The sequence below is a fragment of the Ranitomeya variabilis genome, chromosome 4 (genome assembly GCF_051348905.1).
Source record: "Ranitomeya variabilis isolate aRanVar5 chromosome 4, aRanVar5.hap1, whole genome shotgun sequence".
In the NCBI taxonomy this organism is placed as follows: domain Eukaryota; kingdom Metazoa; phylum Chordata; class Amphibia; order Anura; family Dendrobatidae; genus Ranitomeya; species Ranitomeya variabilis.
In genome coordinates, this window is record NC_135235.1 from 120,002,710 (window position 1) to 120,024,996 (window position 22,287).

Here is a 22,287-nt window from a genome sequence, read left to right on the forward strand (position 1 = left end):
AAATTCGGGATGTATTTCTTTCTTGATTATAAAAGTCTAACCGTTTAATTTCTGTAAATCTCTGGTACCAATCTATTCTGTCATTCTAATTATAACTCTAAAATATGCCGATATATCAATAATAAAATACCATTGTTGCTCTGTAGTATCATATGAATGTGGGGCTTTATATCAATCGTACATAGCTCTTCTTTTAGCTTCTTACCTGTGTCAAGAATATAATATATGGATTTTAATTAATTTCTCAGCTCTCTGTAAATTCAACTATTTAATAAATTACATTATTAATAGGGCATCAATAAAAAAAAAGTACTGGAAAATCTCTTTAAATTACTAACAATGACATACAAGTAGAGATGAGAAAACCCGAACTTAAAAGTTATCATCAGGTGTTAAACACCGAACATGGACTTCTCCCGGAAGTCTAAACAATAAAAAACTAAACTCACACAGAAATTGAGCTTGGATTAATTTGCATTTAATGCACTTTTTGCTTTTTGCTTATTTCGTTACAGCAGGGTTTTTGCTTGTTTCTTGCAGGTTTAGTTCTCCCGGAAGTCTGTTGCAGTGTTCTGAATTCCTGGAGAAAAAGAGAGAGAAAGAGAGAAATTTCCAGTTCGTGTCCCCATTTTTTTAATGGGGTTCGGGTACTGGTTCATGTTCGTGTGTAGTTCTGGTACCCAAATCGAGCTTTGGAATAAAGTTCGGGTAGGGTACCAGAACCCGAACTTCCATGGATCCGCTCATCCCTACATACAAGGTTTTCTGTAATTTGTGTTCCCCACAAATCTGCAACGTAAACTCTTGACACATCACCACAGATAATCTTTGGTCTACAGAACATCTCTTTTCACTACCCATCTACACTCACTGGCCACTTTATTAGGTACACCTGTCCAACTTCTTGTTAACACTTAATTTCTAATCAGCCAATCACATGGCGGCAACTCAGTGCATTTAGGCATGTAGACATGGTCAAGACAATCTCCTGCAGTTCAAACCGAGCATCAGTATGGGGAAGAAAGGTGATTTGAGTGCCTTTGAACGTGGCATGGTTGTTGGTGCCAGAAGGGCTGGTCTGAGTATTTCAGAAACTGCTGATCTACTGGGATTTTCACGCACAACCATCTCTAGGGTTTACAGAGAATGGTCCGAAAAAGAAAAAAAATCCAGTGAGCGGCAGTTCTGTGGGCGGAAATGCCTTGTTGATGCCAGAGGTCAGAGGAGAATGGGCAGACTGGTTCGAGCTGATAGAAAGGCAACAGTGACTCAAATCGCCACCCGTTACAACCAAGGTAGGCCTAAGAGCATCTCTGAACGCACAGTGCGTCGAACTTTGAGGCAGATGGGCTACAGCAGCAGAATACCACACCGGGTACCACTCCTTTCAGCTAAGAACAGGAAACTGAGGCTACAATTTGTATAAGCTCATCGAAATTGGACAGTAGAAGATTGGAAAAACGTTGCTTGGTCTGATGAGTCTCGATTTCTGCTGCGACATTCGGATGGTAGGGTCAGAATTTGGCGTAAACAACATGAAAGCATGGATCCATCCTGCCTTGTATGGAGCATCTTTGGGATGTGCAGCCGACAAATCTGCGGCAACTGTGTGATGCCATCATGTCAATATGGACCAAAATCTCTGAGGAATGCTTCCAGCACCTTGTTGAATCTATGCCACGAAGAATTGAGGCAGTTCTGAAGGCAAAAGGGGTCCAACCCGTTACTAGCATGGTGTACCTAATAAAGTGGCCGGTGAGTGTATCTGTCACATAGTGACTAGGGATGGTAGATGCCTTCCTGATCCATCGAACTAGGGTGCACCCTAGTCGTTCTCTGCCCCCCAGATTACCCCGTAAGGCAGAGACACCAGGATCGCGTACCTTGCTATGCTACTATCTTAAACTTTATCTGTTCCCTCCCCCACACAGGAAGGCATGAGGCTGAAGTGTATAGGATTACATTAACCCAACAGACAAGGGAAGACAGACAGGGATGAAAGAAAACTACAACCACAGAAATATACTCACAAAACAACAGAGTGCAACACAGGGGAGGGATAGGTAGGAGAAACCAAATAGGAGAGGATGAGGATAAGCATGCAAACTAACTCCACGCCGAAATCTCGTGAACAACTCTCCAACCGCCTACTTGTAGCACAAAATGTTTCCTCCAACACCTAGCCAGGAAGTAAGAGCTATCACTGTCAATTCCCAAATGCCAGTGGTGAGCAAATATATAAGATGGTAGTGGCCAACACAGAACAGCTGAGGCAATTCAGTGTGGAGAGCTCCAGGAGATCAACTGAACTCATTAACCCTTGCAATGACAGAACAAGGAAAACATACACTGTTAAATAGGATGATGAAGCAGTTCTACTCATTGCAGGATTTCATGCGACCAGACACCGCAATCTTGTGGCCCCTCTCTGTCACTGTATCCTTGTGACACTATGTTCCTCACACAACTGTTCCAACTGTGTCTTAGATTTCTCCCAAGCATTCCCCATCCTCTAGACTTCACTATTTTGGCATTTCATATCTATAATATAATGGTGGGAGCGTCACTCTGTCCGAAGCCTTTATAGACTGCGCAAGCGCGACGCACCGCGCCTGTGCAGTCTGGACCAGAGTGACGCATCCGAACTTACTTATCCCCCCATAATATAACGCCCATGGTGGCTCCATGCTCTGCAGCTCCAGTCAGGGTAGATGCAGAGCCCAGCGGAGCTCCAGGACCTTCGATGATGTCAACAGCATGTGACCTGTGATGCGAGTGGGCGGAGTCAGCCCTCGCAGTGCTGGCTGCAGGGGTACTGTATCCATTATGGCCAGCGCCGCACTCAGGCAGTAAGTACAGTCACACTCACGCAGTACAGCCACACTCAGCCACACTCACACAGTACAGCCACACTCGCCGGCACTCACACAGTACAGCCACACTCACACAGTACAGCCACACTCAGCCGCACCTCACACAGCACAGCCACACTTGCCCGCACTCACACAGTACAGCCACTCTCAGCCACACTCACACAGTACAGCCACACTCAGCCGCACTCACACAGTACAGCCACACTCACACAGTACAGCCACAATCACACAGTACAGCCACACTCAGCCGCACTCACACAGTACAGCCACACTCACACAGTACAGCCACACTCAGCCGCACTCACACAGTACAGCCACACTCAGCTGCACTCATGCAGTACAGCCACACTTAGCCACACTCACGCAGTACAGCCACACTCAGCCGCACTCACGCAGTACAGCCACACTCACACAGTACAGCCACACTCAGCTGCACTCACACAGTACAACCACTCAGCCACACGCAGTACAGCCGCACTCACACAGTACAGCCACACTCACACAGTACAGCCACACTCAGCCGCACTCACGCAGTACAGCCACACTCAGCCGCACTCACGCAGTACAGCCACACTCAGCCGCACTTATACAGTAGAGCCACACTCAGGCACACTCGCACAGTACAGACACACTCAGCTGCACTCACACAGTACAGCCACACTCAGTAAAGCCGCACTCAGACAGTACAGCCACGATCAGTATAGCCGCACTCAGGCAGTACAGCAACACTCAGCCGCACTCAGGTGTTACAGCCGCGCTCAGTATAGCCGCAGTCAGACAGTACGGCCGCGCTCAGTATAGCCGAACTCAGGCAGTACAGCCGTGCTCAGTATAACCGCACTCAGGCTGTACAGCCGTGCTCAGTATAGCCGCACTCACGCAGTACAGCCACGCTCAGTATAGCTGCACACATGCAGTACAGCCACGCTCAGTACAGCCGCCCTCAGGCAGTACAGCCACACTCAGCCGCACTCAGGAAGTACAGCCGCACTCAGTATAGCCACACTCAGGCAGTACAGCCGTGCTCAGTATAGCCGCACTCAGGCAGTACAGCCGCGCTCAGTACAGCCGCACTCAAGCAGTACAGCCAGGCTCAGTATAGCCGCACTCAGGCAGTACAGCCGCATTCAGTATAGCTGCACTCAGGCAGTACAGGCGAGCTCAGTATAGCCACACTCAGGCAGTAAAGGCGCGCTCAGTATAGCCACGCTTAACCCCTTCACCCCCAAGGGTGGTTTGCACGTTAATGACCGGGCCAATTTTTACAATTCTGACCACTGTCCCTTTATGAGGCTATAACTCTGGAACGCTTTGACGGATCTTGGCGATTCTGACATTGTTTTCTCGTGACATATTGTACTTCATGTTAGTGGTAAAATTTATTCGATATAACTTGCGTTTATTTGTGAAAAAAATGGAAATTTGGCGAAAATTTTGAAAATTTTGCAATTTTCCAACTTTGAATTTTTATGCCCTTAAATCACAGACATATGTCATGCAAAATACTTAATAAGTAACATTTCCCACATGTCTACTTTACATCAGTACAATTTTGGAACAAAATTTTTTTTTGTGACGGAGTTATAAGGGTTAAAAGTTGACCAGCAATTTCTCATTTTTACAACACCATTTTTTTTTAGGGACCACATCTCATTTGAAGTCATTTTGAGGGGTCTATATGATAGAAAATACTCAAGTGTGACACCATTCTAAAAACTGCACCCCTCAAGGTGCTCAAAACCACATTCAAGAAGTTTATTAACCCTTCAGGTGTTTCACAGGAATTTTTGGAATGTTTAAATAAAAATGAACATTTAACTTTTTTTCACACACAATTTATTTCAGCTCCAATTTGTTTTATTTTACCAAGGGTAACAGGAGAAAATGGACCCCCAAAGTTGTTGTACAATTTGTCCTGAGTACGCTGATACCCCATATGTGAGGGTAAACCACTGTTTGGGCGTATGGCAGAGCTCGGAAGGAAAGGAGCGCCATTTGACTTTTCAATGCAAAATTGACTGGAATTGAGATGGGACGCCATGTTGCGTTTGGAGAGCCCCTGATGTGCCTAAACACTGAAACCCCCTACAAGTGACACCATTTTGGAAAGTAGACCCCCTAAGGAACTTATCTTGATGTGTGGTGAGCACTTTGACCCACCAAGTGCTTCACAGAAGTTTATAATGCAGAGCCGTAAAAATAAAAAATCATATTTTTTCACAAAAATGATCTTTTTGCCCCCAATTTTTTATTTTCCCAAGGGTAAGAGAAGAAATTGGACCCCAAAAAATGTTGTGCAATTTGTCCTGAGTACGCTGATACCCCATATGTGGGTGTAAACCATTGTTTGGGCGCATGGCAGAGCTTGGAAGGGAAGGAGCGCCATTTGACTTTTCAATGCAAAATTGACTGGAATTGAGATGGGACGCCATGTTGCGTTTGGAGAGCCCCTGATGTGCCTAAACATTGAAACTTCCTACAAGTGACACCATTTTGGAAAGTAGACCCCCTAAGGAACTTATCTAGATGTGTGGTGAGCACTTTGACCCACCAAGTGCTTCACAGAAGTTTATAATGCAGAGCCGTAAAAATAAAAAATCATATTTTTTCACAAAAATGATCTTTTTGCCCCCAATTTTTTATTTTCCCAAGGGTAAGAGAAGAAATTGGACCCCAAAAAATGTTGTGCAATTTGTCCTGAGTACGCTGATACCCCATATGTGGGTGTAAACCATTGTTTGGGCGCATGGCAGAGCTTGGAAGGGAAGGAGCGCCATTTGACTTTTCAATGCAAAATTGACTGGAATTGAGATGGGATGCCATGTTGCGTTTGGAGAGCCCCTGATGTGCCTAAACATTGAAACTTCCTACAAGTGACACCATTTTGGAAAGTAGACCCCCTAAGGAACTTATCTAGATGTGTGGTGAGCACTTTGACCCACCAAGTGCTTCACAGAAGTTTATAATGCAGAGCCGTAAAAATAAAAAATCATATTTTTTCACAAAAATGATCTTTTTGCCCCCAATTTTTTATTTTCCCAAGGGTAAGAGAAGAAATTGGACCCCAAAAAATGTTGTGCAATTTGTCCTGAGTACGATGATACCCCATATGTGGGTGTAAACCATTGTTTGGGCGCATGGCAGAGCTTGGAAGGGAAGGAGCGCCATTTGACTTTTCAATGCAAAATTGACTGGAATTGAGATGGGACGCCATGTTGCGTTTGGAGAGCCCCTGATGTGCCTAAACATTGAAACTCCCTACAAGTGACACCATTTTGGAAAGTAGATCCCCTAAGGAACTTATCTAGATGTGTGGTGAGCACTTTGACCCACCAAGTGCTTCACAGAAGTTTATAATGCAGAGCCGTAAAAATAAAAAATCATATTTTTTCACAAAAATTATATTTTTGCCCCCAATTTTTTATTTTCCCAAGGGTAAGAGAAGAAATTGGACCCCAAAAAATGTTGTGCAATTTGTCCTGAGTACGATGATACCCCATATGTGGGTGTAAACCATTGTTTGGGCGCATGGCAGAGCTTGGAAGGGAAGGAGCGCCATTTGACTTTTCAATGCAAAATTGACTGGAATTGAGATGGGACGCCATGTTGCGTTTGGAGAGCCCCTGATGTGCCTAAACATTGAAACTCCCTACAAGTGACACCATTTTGGAAAGTAGATCCCCTAAGGAACTTATCTAGATGTGTGGTGAGCACTTTGACCCACCAAGTGCTTCACAGAAGTTTATAATGCAGAGCCGTAAAAATAAAAAATCATATTTTTTCACAAAAATTATCTTTTTGCCCCCAATTTTTTATTTTCCCAAGGGTAAGAGAAGAAATTGGACCCCAAAAAATGTTGTGCAATTTGTCCTGAGTACGATGATACCCCATATGTGGGTGTAAACCATTGTTTGGGCGCATGGCAGAGCTTGGAAGGGAAGGAGCGCCATTTGACTTTTCAATGCAAAATTGACTGGAATTGAGATGGGACGCCATGTTGCGTTTGGAGAGCCCCTGATGTGCCTAAACATTGAAACTCCCTACAAGTGACACCATTTTGGAAAGTAGACCCCCTAAGGAACTTATCTAGATGTGTTTTGAGAGCTTTGAACCCCCAAGTGTTTCACTACAGATTATAACGCAGAGCCGTGAAAACAATTTTTATTTTTTTTCTCAAAAATGATTTTTTAGCCCCCAGTTTTGTATTTTCACAAGGGTAACAGGATAAATTAGACCCCAAAAGTTGTTGTCCAATTTGTCCTGAGTACGCTGATACCCCATATGTGGGGGGGAACCACTGTTTGCGTGCATGACAGAGCTCGGAAGGGAAGGAGCGCCATTTGGAATGCAGCCTTAAATGGATTGGTCTGCAGGCGTCACGTTGCATTTGCAGAGCCCCTGATGTACCCAAACAGTACAAACCCCCCACAAGTGACCCCATATTGGAAACTAGACCTCCCAAGGAACTTATCTAGATGTGTTGTGAGAACTTTGAACCCCCAAGTGTTTCACTACAGTTTATAACGCAGAGCCGTGAAAATAAAACATCTTTTTTTTCCCACAAAAATGATTTTTAGCCCCCCAAATTTTTATTTTCCTAAGGATAACAAGAGAACTTGGACCCCAGAAGTTGTTGTTCAATTTGTCCCGAGTACGCTGATAACACATATGTTGGGGTAAACCCCTTTTTGGGCGCACGGGAGAGCTCGGAAGGGAAGGAGCACTGTTTTACTTTTTCAACGCAGAATTGGCTGGAATTGAGATTGGACGCCATGTCGCGCTTGGAGAGCCCCTGATGTGCCTGGACAGTGGAAACTCCCCAATTCTACCTGAAACCCTAACCCAAACACACCCCTAACCCTAATCCCAACGGTAACCCTAACCACACCCCTAGCCCTGACACACCCATAATTCTAATCCCAACCCTAATCCAAACGTAAATGTAATCCAAACCCTAACCCTAACTCTAGCCCCAACCCTAACTTTAGCCCCAACCCTAACTTTACCTCCAACCCTAGCCCTAACCCTAACCCTACCCCTAACCCTAAACGTGACTGAAATACGTGGCACTGAAATACGTGGCACTGAAATACGTGGCACTGAAATATGTGGCACTGAAATACGTGGCACTGAAATACGTGATACGTGGCACTTAAATACGTGGCACTGAAACACGTGGCACTGAAATACGTGATACGTGGCACTGAAATACGTGGCACTGAAATACGTGGCACTATGACTGTCAGAAAATGTTCATTAAACGGTTAGGGGTGAGGTTAGGGGTAGAGTTAGGGTTAGGGTTTGGATCCCTTTATCACCTTGATGGTGGTGGGTGGCTTTTCAGTGTGTTTTCTGTTTTTTTTCGAAAAAATGCATGCGTTTTTAACGCAAACAAACGCATGTGCTTAAAAACGCAAGAAAATACTGCAGGTTGTATTTCTGAAAATGAACGCATGCAGAAAAAAAACGCATGCGTTTGAAAACGCGACCAAACGCGTACAAAAAAACCGCATGCGTTTTCAATGTTAAATATAGGGAAAAAACGCATGCATTTTTTTGTGCAAAAAACGCTGCAGACAAAAACGCAAGTGTGAAACCAGCGACGCTTTTTATAGCAAAAAAGTTTTTGCGTCTCCACATTTTGAGACCTATAATTTTTCCACATTTTGCTCCACAGAGTCATGTGAGGTCTTGTTTTTTGCGGGACGAGTTGACGTTTTTATTGGTAACATTTTCGGACACGTGACCGTTTTTGATCGCTTTTTATTCCGATTTTTGTGAGGCAGAATGACCAAAAACCAGCTATTCATGAATTTCTTTTGGGGGAGGCGTTTATACCGTTCCGCGTTTGGTAAAATTGATAAAGCAGTTTTATTCTTCGGGTCAGTACGATTACAGCGATATCTCATTTATATCATTTTTTTATGTTTTGGCGCTTTTATACGATAAAAACTAAAATATAGAAAAAATAATTATTTTGGTATCGCTTTATTCTCAGGACTATAACTTTTTTATTTTTTTGCTGATGATGCTGTATGGCGGCTTGTTTTTTGCGGGACAAGATGACGTTTTCAGCGGTACCATGGATATTTATATCAGTCTTTTTGATCGCGTGTTATTCCACTTTTTGTTCGGCGGTATGGTAATAAAGCGTTGTTTTTTGCCTCGTTTTTTTTTTTTTTTCTTACGGTGTTTACTGAAGGGGTTAACTAGTGGGGCAGTTTTATAGGTTGGGTCGTTACGGACGCGGCGATACTAAATATGTGTACTTTTATTGTTTTGTTTTTTTTATTTAGATAAAGAAATGTATTTATGGGAATAATATATATATTTTTTTTATTATTTATTTAGGAATTTTTGTATTTTTTTTTTTACACATGTGGAAAAATTTTTTTTTTACTTTTTTACTTTGTCCCAGGGGGATACATCACAGATCATTGATCTGGCAGTGTGCACAGCACTCTGCCAGATCGACGATCTGCTGTGCAGGGCTGCAGGCTTACCAAGTGTCTGCTCTGAGCAGACACTCGGTAAGCCACCTCCTTCCCTGCAGGACCCGGATGCCGCGGCCATCTTGGATCCGGGACCTGCAGCCAGGAAGGAGGTAGGAGACCCTCGCAGCAACGCGATCACATCGCGTTGCTCCGGGGGTCTCAGGGAAGCCCGCAGGGAGCCCCCTCCCTGCGCGATGCTTCCCTATACCGCCGGTACACTGCGATCATGTTTGATCGCGGTGTGCCGGGGGTTAATGTGCCGGGGGCGGTCCATGACCGCTCCTGGCACATAGTGCCGGATGTCAGCTGCGATATGCAGCTGACACCCGGCCGCGATCGGCCGCGCTCCCCCCGTGAGCGCCGCTGATCGGTGATGACGTACTATCCCGTCGGCGGTCATACGGGCCCACCCCACCTCGACGGGATAGTACGTCAAATGTCGGGAAGGGGTTAAAGGGAACCTGTCACAACCCCGTTTTTTCCGTATGAGATAAAAATACTGTTAAATAGGGCCTGAGCTGTGCATTACAATAGTGTATTTTGTGGACCCCGATTCCCCACCTATGCTGCCGAAATACGTTACCAAAGTCGCCGTTTTCGCCTGTCAATCAGGCTGGTCTGGTCAGATGGGCGTGGTGACATCGCTGTTTCTTCCCCCAGATCTTGCTTATCTGTACGTTGGTGGCGTAGTGGTTTGTGCATGCCCAAGGTCCCGAATCCACTGCACAGGGGAGGGAAAAGAGCGCGATCTGCGCTATTCCCCTGGTAATCGTGGGGGCGGCCATCTTCCTGTGGCCGCGCGTGCGCAGATGGAGCGCTCTGCTGCCCGGGGCTTCAGGAAAATGGCCGCGGGATGCCGCGCGTGAGCAGATGGAGATCGCGGCGGCCATTTTCCTGAAGCCGAGATGCGAACTCTGCTTCAGGAAAATGGCCGCCGCGATCTCCATCTGCGCACGCACGGCATCCCGCGGCCATTTTCCTGAAGCCCCGGGCAGCAGAGCGCTCCATCTGCGCACGCGCGGCCTCAGGAAGATGGCCGCCCCCACCGATCACCAGGGGAATAGCGCAGATCGCGCTCTTTTTCCTCACCTGTGCAGTGGATTCAGCAGTTGGGCATGCGCAAACCACTACGCCACCAACAGAAAAATAAGCAAGATCTGGGGGAAGAAACAGCGATGTCACCACGCCCATTTGACCAGACCAGCCTGATTGACAGGCGAAAATGGCGACTTTGGTAACGTATTTCGGCAGCATAGGTGGGGAATCAGGGTACACAAAATACACTATTGTAACGCACAGCTCAGGCCCTATTTAACGGTATTTTTATCTCATACGGAAAAAACGGGGTGACAGGTTCCCTTTAACTTTTAACAATCTTTTCAACCCCAATTAGGCAACCATTGCCAACAGGAATGTAACCAGAAATGCTAGATGCTAGGTAGGTAGCTACTAGCTACGCATTGAAAAATGATGATTTGTCAGCAGGCTGCCATATAGGTGTGGCATGTAAGATTGACAAATTGGACTTGTTAACAGGTGAGTAAAAATGCTTGGCTAAATATTTACAATGATTAAACATTTCTTTTAATTTCTTTAACAAAATTTTACCAAATTCCCAAAAATGACATAAGAAGCGTTAAGCTGGCGTCACACTACCGTAGAATATGGGTGAGTGCTATGGGAGAAAACATCGAATAGCCCTCGGCCCAGTGTTAATCTATGGAGAAGCTCACATCACCGTTTATTTTCTTGGGCGTATTCAGCATGCGCGTAAAATTGCAGCATGCTGCGATTGTCACCGAGACTCGGCCGAGACTTAGCAATGCAAGCCTATGGGTGCGAGAAAAAAAATCACACAGCACTTGGACTATGCAAATGCTGTACAATTTTTATGCACCAGTGTCCTTTGAAATGCTGCCAATTCATGTGCTGCATACAGTAAAATCACACTGACAGGTTAGAATAGAATAGATATAATAGATATGTGTCATGATCTGGTCCGGGTTTTGAGTCCTGTCTGCCCTTTTCCAGGGCTGATCAGGTCAAGGGTTAACTTTGCTCTGCCTCATTCTGGGTTCAGGTTTGCTATTTAACTCCATTGCATCCTGCAAGCGGTGTCAGTTATAGTTTCTGCCTTTGGAGTGAGTAGCTGACCCCATTTGCCTTGATTTATCCTGCTGCTTGCTCACTGAATCCGCGTCTGCTTATCCCCTCTTCGCTTTCCGACTCTGTGTTCTCCTTTTGTGTATTGACTCTTGGTTTTGACTCGGCTTGGACCCTGACCTGTTGTTTTGTCTCTTGTCTTTGGCATGACTGCTCCTGCCACTTAGTGGAGCTTGCTATTACCTGCATTGCAGCGGTGTGACATTATAACTGACCATTGACAGTGTTTTTTCTTTACTCCTCTCTTTATGGATCCGCTTCGCATGCTGGCAGATCAGATGTCTAGCCTGACTCATATGATGCAGGATTTGTCTGTCAAATATAGAGCCCTGGCCACTTCTCATAATCAGCTTCAAAAGGAGCTTTTTGAGACTGTTAGGTCTGTTCAGGGTTCTATTTCCCAATCTGCCTGTAGGCACTCGGACCTCATAGCTGTCTCACTCCTCGCTCCTGAACTTACAGTCAGGCTCCCAGATCCTTTTTCCAGAGAGGAGAAGTTCCATACTTTCAGGGAGAATTGTAAGTTATTTTTCTCCCTGAGACCCCGATCCTCTGGGCATGAGCATCAACGGGTGGGGATAATTATTTTGTTGCTTCGGGAGGGTCCCCAGATTTGGGCTTTTTCGTTACCTGCTACAGTCCCTAAACATGTGTCTGTGGATAGATTCTTTGAGGTCTTAGAACTGATTTTTGATGAACCAGACCGGGTCAAGATGGCAGAGGACACTATCATGGATCTCTTTCAGGGTAAACTCACCACCGAATGGTATTGCTGTGAGTTCAGGCAGTGGGCCATTGAAGTTACCTGGAATGACTCTGCACTTAGATGTCAGTTCAGGAGAGGACTGTCGGATGATCTTAAGGATGCTCTGGCTCTCCATCCGCCACCCAGCTCTTTGGAAGAGCCTATGACTCAGGCCATTCGTCTGGATCGGAGGTTGCGGGAGAGAGGCATACAACAAGAGACTCCTTTACGTCCGGCTAATCCCGATGTGGCACCCTATACTGAATCTATGGAGGTAGGGGCCATCAACCTGAGGGAGGAGGAGGAGGCAACGAATAGAGAGGAGATTGTGTTTTTTCTGTGAAGATCCTGGACATTGGAAAAAGGACTGTCCCTCTTGCCCATCGAATAACAAACTGCTGAGTCTGGGTGATAGTTGAGGGGGTCACCAGACTCTCAGGTACCTTTTTACTCATGTCAAAAAATGTTGTTGGAGGTGGAACCTTGTTATGGGGATTGCTGAGGGCTGGTGTTGGTAGTCTGGGAGGGGGGCAATATCCCTGCCCCTTTCCCAGGCTATTAATATCAACCCACAGATGTCTGTTTAGCCATTGCTGGTTAGAATTTATAGGGGGACCCTACGTCTTTTTTTTCTGGGGTCCCCCGTAAACTGATCAGTAAAGACTAAGCAAACAGCTGTGAACTGTTTTCAGTAGCCTGGGAACCTTTTGGGATATTGTCCCCTTTCCCAGATTAGTAACATCAGCCCCCAGCCATGGGCTTTCCCTCTGCTGATTATTAAAATTACGCAGAGACCACGCACATTTTTTTATTTAGTTCTTAATTTTATACACAATGTACACAGCGGATGCTGAATAAAACTCCCATCATTTTCACTTGGTCACGCTGAGCTCAGACCAGTCAACAATGATCATGTTTTCAGCACCTGTCACCTAGGAACAGAGTGAACTGTACCTAGGCGCCACTACTTGTCACTTGGATGTCATTCATGTGTCATCCGTGTGTACGTGTGCCGCACACATTTTGTCCTTGCTGCGCATATTAAAAGGACATGTGTGTGGGTTTTTCACATGGATACATGGTCTGTGTGAAAAACCTGACATGTGCACACCACCATTGAATACAGTGGGTGTGTGTATGTCCGTATTTGCAGTTCTAAAAAAGGACATGTGAAGGGGCCTAATAGTTATTACGATATATTTTTATGCATGCTTTTTCCTGTACATATACAATAAGCTGCTTTCTTCTTATAGGGAGGGCAATTTCGTGATCAAATCAGTTTCCATGAAAATGAAACATAAAAATTCATCAACTGATTTTCTTCTTACTGAATAAAACTTACATAGGTAATCCAATAAAATTAATGTATTTCTGACCTCAGACTAATAGTCGCATGTCAGCATAGTATGGAGATGTGTCTGGTGCACACATTCTTCTAGTTGCTTTATTGAATTAGCATAGCTTAAAGCCTTGTTACAACGTAATGGTGCAACATTATAACCGGAGGGTTTGTGGTGTCATACAAATGAGATAAGTTTATTTTCTGAAATGTACCATTTGTTCCTACAGGCAGGGCGGCTGTAAAAGCTGGTAAGGAAGCAGCAGGAATCCATCTCTTTGCACAGCAAGAGGCAGCAAAAAAAAAAAGAGAGATGCAGGGGAGGTTGGACCTGGACCAAGTCTCGACTTTACCTTCTGTATGTGACAGGCTCTAAAAACAGACTGCTGCAATATTGTAGAGCAAATGCACTCTAATCAGAGGCAACTGTTATGCCATCCCCTCAGGGGGTAGAATGCGGGAGAGGAGGGGGGTATCACCGAATGTTTTGTGTACATTTATGTGTGTGTGTACACATATGTATGGGCTAATACGTAAAACTACAAGACTTCAGCTTGCATGTATAAAACTCTTTCATGCATAATTCATTTTGATAGATTAGATATTTCAAAATACTGGGTGTTTAAATACATTAATGTATTAAGTAATCAATTTACCAATCTACTGTAGTCTACAGTCCAAAATCTGGATAATCTGCATGAATAAAAAGCCTTGAAATCATAAGTGTATGTGCACAGATTTTTTAAAGAATTTTTGGGGCGGGTTTGCTTCAACAAAGGTTACAAAAATGATTAAAAAATTCTTGAAAGATTCTTCCTATTCTAAAAACATTTTGCAGTTCATATGTTAAGCCATTTGAATGTTTCTTCTGTTTCAGATTTTAAAAAATGCCTAAAAAAAATGTACACAATACTTTTTTTTTAAGTAGATCCTAATGAAATCTGTCCAATCGAAAGGCTGCAAAAAACACTTCAGAAAAAAAACTCTTCAAAACAAAAAATTCCGCCCAAAACTCCTCAGATATGAAAAATTTTCCTGAACAGAAAACTCAGTTGTTGACCGCTTTGAAAACACTTTGTGTTCACATACCCTTTGACTATGTTCAGAATTAGTTTTTGGAGCGGATGGTTACTTTAATCCTCCTCAAATACTGCTTCAAAAACTCTTGGGAAACTCTTGAAATTCCTTTCCATGGGAAATCCACCTTGCTATTCGTATGAGCACTGAGTTTTTTTTTCCTGAAGAAGTTCTGAAAATTGACTAGTAGAAAAAAAGAAAGTGAAGCCCCTAATTTGATGTGGATCCTGAAGGAAACGTCTCAAAACTGTCTTCCAAAACTCTTCAAAAATGTCTTTTGGATAAGTCCAAAAAAATCATGGTTTTTGAGCATTTTTTATATGCTGGCATATTCATTTCATAGGAAGACATTTCTGGAAAATGCCAGCTGTGTTTTACCTAAAGCATCTTTTCTGGCGTCTTATTGGACATCTTTTGCAGCAGTTTTTACAGTGATGGCTTTTTTTTTACATTCTATATATAAAATATTATCGGCTTCCAAGCCTGGAAATCGCCAGAAGAATGGACAGTTCACTTCTTTTAGCCACAGCTTTTGGGGCCTCAAGCAATTAAAAAATGACAAACGATGAAAAATATTTTGACATTTTGACATTAGTTTTTTAGTTTTTTTGTTTAGCGATTTTTCAGGCAAGTTACAGATTTAATCCTCCTGAAAAAGACCTCAGATACACATATACCTATATCTTCTCTTCCCACAATCGTATACAAGATTTCTCTCGCGTATCACCCCTACTCTGGAACCCTCTACCACAACACATCAGACTCTCGCCCACCATCGAAACCTTCAAAAAGAATCTGAAGACCCACCTCTTCCGACAAGCCTACAACCTGCAGTAACCACCGATCAACCAACCGCTGCATGACCAGCTCTATCCTCGCCTACTGTATTCTCACCCATCCCTTGTAGATTGTGAGCCTTCGCGGGCAGGGTCCTCTCTCCTCCTGTACCAGTTATGACTTGTATTGTTTAAGATTATTGTACTTGTTTTTATTATGTATACCCCTCCTCACATGTAAAGCGCCATGGAATAAATGGCGCTATAACAATAAATAATAATAATAATAATAATAGTAGAAAGAACTCTTTAAAATCTTCCCATAATTAAGTCATGCCACCACAAAATAAAAGAAAGAAAAGCAAAAATGCAGTATTTGCAGTGAAGTCTTTATGGTAAAATCAACAAAAAGTACCAAAAATGGTTTTACTGTGGTTTTCAGTATCATCAAAAAATGCATATGATTCTCAACCACTTGGCATTTGATAAAATCCTATTTAATATAATGTAACATCTAGCAGAACAGCCATAGTTAATCATAGTTCCAAAAAATATATAAGGCATGTATTCTATTAATATAGTGTTTTTTTTATTGGCTTGATTACTGAAATGGCTTAACAAGCAAGCCTTAAAAGGAATCTGTCACCAGGATTTTGCTACCCCATCTGAGAATAGCATAATGTAGGGGCAGAGACTCAAGCGATGTGTCACTTACAGAGCAACTTGCTGTCATTTTGATAAAAGCACAGTTCTATCTTCTGCAGATCTACAAGTTATCTGAATATTTAGCTCTTATAATAATAAATTGTGCTTGAAAAATATAATACTCGAATAACACAAATTCATTTTGTGTTTTCCATACTTTTTATTCCTTCCTTGAGAGTTTTACAAACTGCCTAAAAGAGGGATGTGGCTCAGATGAGTTATAAAATGCATTAACCTTATTGATCGTGCAGTCCACATAATGATGTACAGAAATCCAGCCATGAGGTAGACTACAAAGTGAAAAATATCTAACATGTGTAGCAAATTGTGTCAGATTTATCATGACATGTGAGCTATCTTCATAAATTTAGTTAAAGAAATTGTCCATTACTTGATCAACTTCTTCTTATTCCCCTCGCTTGGCCCCGATAAAATGAAAAAGTCTATACTCACCTCCTATGCTGAAACCATTCCCGTGGTGTCGGCTCTCGTTCTCCCCGAGGATCTTGTGCGGCTGTTGTGACACGTGATGCCGGTGCCCAATCAGTGCTGGCACCACTGTCCCCTGCCTCCTGTCGAATTGAGCATGAAGAGGAAGTCTGAGACCAGCTGCAGCCCGGACTTCTTCTTCATGTGCGATTTGTCCAAAGCCGTGGACAGTGACGCCAGCGCTGATTGGGCCCCAGGATCACATGTCACAACACTGCACAACAGCCCTGGGGACAGCGAGTGACGACACTACGAGAATGGCGCTGGCATGAGAGGGGAGTATAAGTTTTATTATTTTATGGGGCCAAACATTTTGATCAAGAAAAGATTGTCCTAGTAGTCGACAACACCTTTAACTCATAAATTCATGCAAAATTTGTCACTGTCTTCATGCTCCAGAGAGTAAATATGCTAAGAAAATGCAAACACATAGGAGTAGTAAGGAGGACCTAATTGTGACCATTACTAAGTAGTCCAGTCCTCAGTTTTCTTGCATCTTCGGTGACCATTTTATGGAATAACTTACTGAGTTCTGACTATTTTCTTAGTGATTGTGGGTTCCATGGTCATGGAGGTTGCCCTCCCACTTTTGTGAGTGTGTAACTTCACACCATCTTAGAATAACAACATATATTTTCAGATTGTAAACCAGCAGGAAGCCAAGAGGTGCTCTTCAGGGTCTCTTTTAACTATGTGATAAGCGGGTCTTTTAATTAGCACCTTTTCGTTTAGATTTCACTTTTCTTCAGGCTCTTCATGATCAGGTCCCCAGAGAATTACTGGGATCTCCAGAAAATCAATCTTAATTTGAACAACCGATAATAAAAAAAATCCCCTTCAAGGGACTTAATAACGCTCTTTGACAACAGCTTCACCTTTAACCTTTCTCCCCATTGAGATGTGAATGTGCATTGGTTAAAGTACAAAACCCTGCTTGCCTCCCTGTGACCTTGATATTCAAAATTTCTATTGGAGCCTCGCATTGCCATATGTGTCATAGAACGAACAAGCTATACACAGTGTCCCAGCATGCCATGTTCTTCATAGAGAATGAATTTGACAAGTACATGAAAGTAGTTTACTTGTGAATGGTAAAGCACCAGAGAACATAGAAATCAGAAGTGATTTAAACAACACCACCACCTCTATAATAAAAAAAATCAACTGTAGAAAGTATTTTAATTATCTGCTGACAAATGTGGTTGGTAAAGTTGTGTTATTTCACTTATATTCATTAAAAATAGTATCCGCACAATAGTGCCCCTATTTTGAAAAAGTGTCCTCCACACAGTAAAAGTGCCCCCAACTAAGTGACCACTTGTTCTCCTTACAAAGCAAAAATGCCTGCTAATGCTCTTCATACAATAATGCCTCCTTTTCTTCCAAGAGCCAAATTTTTATTTTTCTATCAATGTTTTTTTTTTGCGAGACGAGTTGCAGTATTCAATTGTTCCATTCACTTTACCATATAATGTGCTGAAAAGCGGAAAAAATCTCCAAGTAAGGTAAAATGTTGAAAAAAATACAATAAATTGCATTCGGATTTTGTTTTTATGGTGCTCATTGTGTAATAAAAATGACCTGGCAACTTTATTCTGCAGGTCCATACTAGAAATGATCGAATCGATTTGATATATTCAAATTGAATTTTATGAAATTCACAGGTCCCACGAAATTGAAACAACTTGCAATTCGATTTATGAAAGTTGACAAAACATGCTCGCTGCCTTTTTACATATTGCAGAAAATTTTATCAATCATAGACGGATGCCAACACCTAACATGCAACGACGTGAGCTTTCCCATGATGCCTTGCAGCTATCACATCACATTGCATACCTATAATAGCCAGTATAAAAGCGTTTACAGCAATGCAGCAGGCATTTCAGGGTAATTTTAGAATAGTTAGAGAATATCAGAGTTCACAGCTGAGCAATAGAGATAGGAAGAGAAAACTCCAAAATATTGGACAAATACTCTATACAATAATGTACTGTATAACTGCAGCAATGAAGCAGATGAGCGTTTTAGAGAAGACGAAGAAGAAGAAGAAGAAGAAGAAGAAGAAGAAGAATTCAGTGTGATTGATCAGTGATAACATAGTTGGCATTTGTGCTGAGCTATTTGAATTACAATTGCACATTTTTATCTTCATTCTTAGTGCACTAGAATGCAGAAGCAAGGTAGAAAAATAGTTTTCACAGAACAAAACCTGAAATCAGTGTTAGATTGTGTGCTTGCTGGTCACAAATTACAGTGCTGAATTTTTGCAATTCTTATGTAATTGTTTTAGTGAAGGTGGGAATACTGTATTTATTTTGTAAAAATACTAAACCCATACATTTAATGGATACTGTCTGCCTCACAAAGTAAGTATGCTGCAACATTTTTACTAGTCAAATATTACATCCATACAAGAACACCACTATAGCATCCTGGCTGCAGGTGCTAGCTTTTTGGACATCAACCAATTTTTATTTTGCCTAGTTTTAGGAAGGGGTTGAATTTTGATGAAAATGGTTTTGCACACCTGTTTTACTAGTCTAATTTGACAACCATATACACATATACCACAGCCTGCTGTCACATTTGACTTTTTGAACCTATAACTACCTACCTACCTGCAATTGTATTAATTATAGTGTTGTATAAAATATTATTTACCCGTAGAAAAGCCATAGTAAAAAAGGCCCTATAAAATCTAACTTTTATTGCTTCTTTTAAAAGGACTGTACAAAAAAAGACCACACAATCACTACAACAATCATATCAGAAGCAGGAATGGGATTTAAATAATTAGCAATTCCAATTTACATCTGAGCTTCCTACTCACTCTATTCCTGCATATTGTTGAAAACCCAACATGTGAAAAAAGTGCAAAAATAGTGCAATAAAACAATAGCCAATTGGGTTGTTATGTGCACATACTGTATATGAGTATAATACTTTATGAATACTGAATCAACACCAGGGAGAGATAGGGCCTATAATACCCTAATGCACCCTATTTACTCTCCCTACCTGACTGCGGAGGCTGGCACCCTAATGTGAAACGGTATGGCACCCCTGCTCAACGTCGGCAGCCCTAAATACCCTAGTTTGGCCTTAGACAAATATTCACACAATGGTAGGTCACCCCTAGAAAGGCCACTATATAAGAAGGGTAGAAATTTAGTTGATATTACAATCACTACCCCCCTCAGTTGGTTAATATATACAGATAAATAGAAAAGTGTTTCATATAAATATCAACAATGGACTCAAAGATTCATATAGTTATTAGTACTCATATCAAAAGTTAAAGTTTAAAAAGTTAATAACTATTCATCCCCCTAAAGTCTGGACTTTGTAGAGCCTCCTTTTGTGGCATTTACAGCTACAAGTTGATTTGGAGGAGTCTCTATGATCTTTCCACATCTTGCTATTGGGATTTTTGCCGATTCCTCAATTCGAAACTGCTCCCGCTCCTTCAAGTTAGTTGGTTAGTTGTCACATCCGCAGGTAGCTCACTTGGTTTGTGGACCCACTGTGCCACAGGGTGGACTTACCTAGGAAAGGGCATAGCTAAGCGGCTACCTGGTGTTTTCTGGAACTCCTGATGATGGAGACAGACTGGGCTGCAGGCAGTCACCAAGTATCACTTCTAAGCAGGCATGGCTACTGCAGCTGCTGGTCCCAGGGGTCATGTTCACTGACACTGGGAGACATGACTGAGGTCACTGACAAGCCAGAAATGGAGACTGGCGGACTGTACAGACTACATGGATATTGAAGATAGGTTCTTGTTCACAAACATAGATATCAGAAAACAGTTCTGGAGCTAACCGTACTAGGACCATGGACAACGGACAAAGAATTGGCCGCACCGCAGACTGTTTCAGGATAAGGATACCACCAAAGCGGTCACAGGAACACGGCAAACTATCCTAGGCTAATGTGAGAACACAGGATACTGGAAAACCTTTAAAAGAATAAGGATGGGGACATTGCAACATACAGGTGCACACACCAACACCACTAAGACTAAACTATCGGGGTTGCTCAGGCAAGGGGAGGGTTCTTTTTATACAAAATGTCTCCCAACTATTAGCTGTAAGACACCTTTTAGGTGATTAATTTAACTAAATGCCTCCCAGCTGTTAGCTGGGGTGTTTTACCACGTGTGCACGGTGCCCCTTTAAGAGCAGGAGAGTGTGCACAAGCACTCAGTAGACATGGCGCCAGAACACAGTGTGGCATGTGTTGTGAATTCCGCTCTTGGGCTCCCTCCGGTGGTTGTAAGTGGCACTTTTGTGAGTTCTGCTCTTGGGCTCCCTCCGGTGGATTTAAGTGGAACTGCTGCTCCTTGGATTTAGCAGTCAGCAGCTGCTTCCACTGATAGTCTATTCTGGCTCGGCTATTTATCCTGGCTCTATCCTTCAGCCAGTGCCAGTTGTCAATGGTTCCTGCTTGGATTCACATCTCTCTTGGATTTCCCTGATATTCTGACCAGTTCAGCAAAGATAAGTCCTTGCTTTGTTCTTTTGCTTTCCACTTGTTGTGGACTTTATCGTTCAGCACATTCTATGTTTTTTCTAGTCCAGCTTGTCAGTATGGATTTATTCAGTTAAGCTGGAAGCTCTGGGAAGCAGATTTACCCTCCGCACCTTTAGTCAGGTGTGGAGATTTTTGTAAACTCTGTGGTGGATTTTTCTAGTTTTTAATACTGACTGCACAGTATTCTGTCCTGTTCTATCTATCTAGCTAGATTGGCCTCCTTTGCTACATCCTAGTTTCATTATGTGTATGTCATTTCCCTTTCCACTCACAGTCAATATTTGTGGGGGGCTGTATGTCCTTTGGGAATTTTCTCTGAGGCAAGATAGCTTTCCTGTTTCTATCTTTAGGGGTAGTTAGTCCTCCGGCTGTGACGAGGTGTCTAGGGAGTGACAGGAACATCCCACGGCTACTTCTAGTGTTGTGTTAAGCTCAGGAACTGCGGTCATTACAGGTACCACCTCCTCCAGAGCACGTCCCATGTTGCTCCTAAACCACCAGTTCATAACAGTACAACTGGCCAAAAATGAATTAAATGCATCTCAAAAGAAGGAAAAAAGAAAAATTTTGAGCCATTTTTTTTTCTGCAGTCTGTTTTGTCTTTTTTTTCTTCTTAATCTCTGGGTGGTTCAGGATTTTGGCACTGGCATGGATGTTCAGGGTTTGTTTTCTCATGTGGATCAACTTGCTGCAAGAGTACAGAGTATCCAAAATTATGTTGTCCAGACTCCGGCTTTAGAGCCTAAAATTCCTACTCCTGATTTGTTTTTTGGGGACAGATCTACGTTTTTGAACTTTAAAAATAACTGCAAATTGTTTTTTGCAATTTGAAAAAACCTTGTTGGCCCTATGTCAGGGTCAGGAAGCGGCAGAATTATACTGCCAGAAATTTAGAAAATGGTCTGTGCTCACTAAATGGAATGAGGATGCTCTGGCAGCAATTTTCAGAAAGGGTCTTTCTGAAGCCCTTAAGGATGTTATGGTGGGGTTCCCCACGCCTGCTGGTTTGAGCGAATCTATGTCTCTAGCCATTCAGATTGATCGGCGCCTGCGCGAGTGCAAAGATGTGCACCATATGGCAGTGTCCTCT

At 42.8% G+C, this 22,287-nt stretch overlaps 1 long non-coding RNA gene across 1 annotated transcript in view; it reads right to left on the reverse strand.

The window, feature by feature from the left end:
* Positions 1-552: 552 nt before the first annotated feature.
* Positions 553-22,287, reverse strand: part of LOC143770018 (uncharacterized) — a 406,933-nt gene continuing 385,198 nt past the window's right edge. Inside the window, exon 3 of the long non-coding RNA XR_013214520.1 lies at positions 553-580. This is a non-coding gene — a long non-coding RNA (uncharacterized LOC143770018). The remainder of the gene's footprint in view (positions 581-22,287) is intronic.